Consider the following 5,596-nt stretch of genomic DNA (forward strand, 5'->3'; position numbering starts at 1 on the left):
CAAATATGCTAGTTACTAGCAAGGAACACGTGCTATAAGGGACCACTAAAGAAACTCCAAAAACAGCCCTGGAGGTCGTGTGGGTCCCCAGGAAGCCACTTGGTGATTTGGACACTGTTAATAAGTCGCCATCCCTAGATTAGCTATTTAAATACTAGGGAGCATTAAGCAGAGGTGGCAGTCTACCGAAGGGATAACAAGAGACAAAGTTCTGAGTCGCCATAGGGTCAGTAATCACATGGCTACAGAGCTCCGAGATTACGAAGAAAACGTCACAGGCCTGGAAACAGGTCAGGGCTTGGTGGTTTCTGTTGTTTTTCCAGCAGGAGCAGACTCAGTTTGATAAAGACTCCTCCCTCCCCCCCCCCCCTCTCTCTCTCTCTCACACACACACACACACACACACACACACACACACACACACACACACACACACACGAGACCTGCCCCTCTCTTACATTATCTATAACACTCAGCCACAGGGCTTGCTTATGGCTGAGCTAAAGGCCACCCCATGCTTTCTTCCCATTTCCCTCTCCTGCAAGTGGCTCCCAAATCCCTTCTCTCTCCGCTCAGTTTGGCTCAGTGGTAGGAGGCCTAGCATGCACAAAGCTGTGGGACCGTCCCCTGCACCAGCCGGTGGCAGTGCATAGGTGCATATCAGCACAGAACAGGCTTAAACTAGGAAGCAGGGATCGTAAAGGTGGCGAATCAGGAACTTCTGAATGAGTTCTGCAATGTCATCTTGCAAGTTGATAAAACAAACAAACAAGCAAACATCAAGCAGAACAAACTGAAGTGATAACCGAGGCAAACTGGGTAGATTCTCTGGCGAGACTGCCTGGTCCGAATTACTCCCAGCTTAGAAGCACCTCACAGTCTTGATCCATCATTCCTCTGGGATGGAGGTGGTCCAGAAAGGATCGTTATCTTTGGAAGCTTTAAGTCTGATAACCTATCAGTTCTTTGCCTGGCACTTGCTATTGTTAGCGTTCTGACCTTCTTAGTATTATCTCAGACAACACAGCTATCACATCCTGACAGCGGTGTGTAATAAGTGCTAGGAAAGTCACACAGGACTAGGGTGACCCTTTGTCATTTACCCAGTGACACTCCTGGAAATGATTCCTGTAGCCTTGGCGACATGACTGCAAGAACACCCCTGTCGCTCTCCGTGGTGTCCCAATGTGGAGTGTGACTTAACACCAACACACCAGAAACCCAGCTATCTGAGAAGATTTGCACTCTGTGTTCTTTGAGATGGTCACATGATCTTGTACTTCCCTCAGAAGAGATCTAATTTTGAACAAAATTTTGGATGCTTACAAAGATGGAAGAGGAGGGACAGAGAAAGACTCTTCTCCACAATTGTATTATACATCATTTCCTCAGAGTTCTGGAAATACAGCCTGCCACCTGGAGAGGAAAGAGATGGCTGCCACAGGTCCTACATGTAATGCAGCCAACAGCCCCAGGGAGAAGCGTGGGATGGAAACAGTGGACCCCCCATGCCGGACTGGTCCCTGCAGTCTGCAGTTGAAATTTCTCCTTCACACATCACCTTCCCTTTTGACACTGGAGCCAAGACCGATGACTCTTGTGCAAATTTTGCAGTACTAAAATTTAACAGGAACTCGGTTTAACCCTTCCACCTCCACCTGTGAATGAATATTTTTCTTCTATAACGATTCAGTTCCCTGCCTTTCCTTCTTACTTCATTACCCTCTAAGTCTCCTTAACCCCTTCCTGTTCCCTTCTCATCTTCCTGACAGGACTCTGGGATCCAGGCAGATGCTGACCTAATGAAGCTGCTGTGCGGCCATGTAAGAAACAGTCTTAGCTGGAGACCCTTGATAATGTCTAGACACAGATTTTGGTTGTCCTAATTGGCAGGCACTACCGGTCCCTAGTGGGCAGAGGCCTGGGATGTTGTTAAATACCCTGAAATCCATAGACAGGCCAATCATCCTCCAGATAAAAATGTCAATAGTTGTGCTAGAGCAAACCCTGCCAGCCTTTCAGGGCTCCCAGTAGAAATTGCCTTGACCTCACCAGCTTCGGAAATGTGAATGGAGGAGTTCATCTTGTGGGGGGAGGACTTGTCACCCATGAAACACCCATTCTTATGAAACTCACATTTCTTGGGGAGCAGAGCAAAACACTGCTGCTCCTCATGGTAGCTTCTCTCATCCAAAATGAAAAGTAAAAAGGAAATACAGACACTTAAAGTTCATCTGCTCAGCCATCTATCAAACATGCACAACTTGGCCAAATGACTAGTTTGTGCCCACGTGGGACCGCGCAAGTCACTCACCTTATGAACTGCACGTAATAGCAAGATTTCAATACCGCCCTCTTGCTTAAAATATTTGCATATCTTTGCATGTTATATTTGCGTATCTTCCCTTTGGGTCTCCCCAGCAATGGTTTGCCCAGAACCGCAGGAGTTTCCTCAGGCAGAAACCACTGAAGTACCCACCCACCCAAAGCCAGTGTTCAAGTGATAATTACCTTTCCTTTCTGCAGAGCTCGGAGTCTGTGCAGTTACAATCTGAAAGGGACATGTCACCAGCCCTTGCCTCCACATTGTCAGGAGGATGTTCCCCACAATTCAGCTTCAAGGACACCTGTCTTTGGGGTTCCTTCCTGCTGTCCTAACTGAGTCTGAAAGCCTCTCTTGATGAGGGACAGCTCCTTCATTGACACTCTATGTAGTCATGGATAACAGATTCTCTTGCAAAAAATAAGTGTACATGTGTGTGTGTGTGTGTGTGTGTGTGTGTGTGTGTGTGTGTTTGTGAGTGATTAATATTCAGCATACTGATCCTCTGAAAGGCTCACTATTTTTATTTATTTTTTATTTGTTTGGTTTTCTGAGACTGTTTCTCTGTGTAGCCTTGGCTGTCCTGGACTTAATTTCTAAACCAGGCTGGCCTCAAACTCATAGAGTTCATCCACCTGCCTCTGCCTTCCAAGTGTTGGCATTATAGCTGTGTGCCACCACACCTGGCTGCTATTCTTTACTTTATTATTTGTGCATGTATGTATGTGTGTGGTATGTCCATGTGTGCATGCATATCCACATGTGTAGGTACATGTGTGTGTGTTCAGGTGTGTGCATGCTTACAGAGGGCAGAGGTTGATATCAGATGTCTTCCTCAGTACACCTTCTATATTGGGGCAGGATCTCTCACTGAACATGGGCCTTGTTCATTCATCTCATCCAGCTAGCCTGCTTGCCCTGGAGTTAGCCTTCCTCTGCCTCCCAAGTGCTGTGATTGCAGATGGGCCATCACAGCCACCTAGCTCTCTCATAGGTTCTGGGCACAGGAACTCTGGTGTTCACACTTGTGTGCTAAGAGCTTTACCCACCCACAGAGCCATCTCCCAACCCAACTCCTGGCTGCATTTTCTTCATCTTCTTCATCATCATCATCATCTTCTTCTTCTTCTTCTTCTTCTTCTTCATCATCATCATTGGTTTTTCAAGACAAGGTTTTATATGACCTTGGCTGTCCTGGACTTGCTTTGTAGACCAGGCTAGCCTTGAACTCACAGAGATCTGCCTGCCTGCCTGAGTACTAGGATTACGCTGTCCCAGGCTCAGACTGCATTTTTAAAAGCAGGCTATTTCCCATGTAAGCCCGTGCCTTTCACTGACATTCACAGCAAGTGCTCAGGCAGTGGATTGCTTTGCTTGTCTACAACATTTCAGAAGAGGACAAGGACAAATGCAATCTCGCTTCTCTGTCAACTCTGAACTTCAGGCCTGGGCATCTTTGACTGACCCTTTAATACCTCCAGTCCTCAGTTTCCCAGCCTGTACATGTTGGGGAAATGGTCCCTACAGTTGACCTCATATTTATTTAGAACCAAGCAAGAATCTGTGTGAGGAAAATCTACAGACTGTGGACACACACAACAGGAAGGCATTGTTCACCAGACTGTTAGTGCTCAGAGGCAGGGCTGCCTAAAGCCAGCTGTACATCAGAATTAACAGGTGAGCACGTCAGAATGGATGATGCCCAGGCCTAGCCTGCAGGCACTCCTCCCCAGCTGGGCACCCTCAGGCCCTGAGGTCTGTTTCCATGGGCTTTGCAGTAATGCCCATCCTCTTCCAGACTGGAAGACCACTCTAAGGACCAAACAGCCAACCATGACTCCTTCACAGGAACTTCAGCCAATGGGAAACCACTCTGAATATTTGCACCTCTCTCTCTCTCTCTCTCTCTCTCTCTCTCTCTCTCTCTCTCTCTCATAAATAAAAGCTTCCACTAAAAACCTTAAGGCATCTAAACATCCAGTGAATTTTTTGTACATTGCCGAGATGCCATGCTTACAGAACATACTTGAGGTAAAATCTTATCATTTATAATGTAGAAGTAACTAAGGCACCAGTACTCCTGAAAGTAACTGATGTGGTGGAAATATTTGGGAAAGCTCTCTTTTCTTGAAGAATGAGAAAGTAAGTGAATGAATACACTTTAAAACAATCCTACTTGGGATAGAATTTGGTGGTTGTTGTTTTCAATGTATTTCTGCATATAAGTTTGTGTTTCATACGATGTTGCTGGCCTGTATATTTCTGGTGCTCTCCTATTCATGACATCTGAAGAAAATCCTGTTGGGCGAGTCTAGAGGCATTTGATATACATAAAACTCGACAGCTTTTTCTAAGCCCATCTGCAAAGCAGGAAGCTGAGTTTACCCAGAGCCAAATCAGCCCCTGTTTCAATAGAAACTTTGCATTCACAAATCATCACATGTGTTTTCTACCCTTAGCTAAACGTCTTGCTTCTCACTCCTGCGGGTTGTGCCTTTGGTGTGTGGACACCGTGATAAGCTTGCGCACCAGGTAGAGGAGAAGGTTCACATTCCACGCGCTAAGGAAAACCTCAGGGCTTTGTTCTTGTTTTCTTCCATTAGGGTTGAAGGCATCATTGTTGGGCTGTTGTAAGCGGAGCAGTTTCTGAGGTCACAGAAATAAGTAGGATTATGTATCTGCTCCAAATAGGCTGAGTCATACGGGTAATGACTCAACAGACAAAAGGACCCCCATTCTATGCCCGGGGTTTATACAGAAACTGTCAAAAAGGAGTTTGAACTCCCTTTTAAGGTCATAACAAACAAATTATCTAAGCCATACGACATAGAATATTTTTATTCATCTTATTCCATTTTTTCATAATGACTTTGAGATCCATTCATGTTGTCGCATATACCAATAGCTTACTTTTCATTTACCCATTATCGCTGTCATTGCTGTAGTTGTCATTGGGAAGTATTCTGTGGATACACCATGGCTTGTTTAATCACGCCCAGGTCCTAGGGCACTCAGGCTGTTTTCATTAACTATATTATTTGGTAAGGCCAAGTTAACCCAACACCTGCTGGGTAAATGGGTTGTTTCCATTACACTTGAACCTGTGTGAGCCCAAGTCGGGATGATAGGATGGTCTATAGATCACTGTGAGCTCATAGATGCTGGCTCAAAAGCCAGGGGAATGTTCTCGCCCTTGGTGTCGCCTCAGGCAATGAATTGTGTTCAGAAGTTTGGGGTCAGTTCCCCTCTGTGATGGTTGGGAAGAGAATGGCT

This window comes from Acomys minous (assembly GCF_964271855.1).
Source record: "Acomys minous genome assembly, chromosome: 11".
Taxonomy (NCBI): domain Eukaryota; kingdom Metazoa; phylum Chordata; class Mammalia; order Rodentia; family Muridae; genus Acomys; species Acomys minous.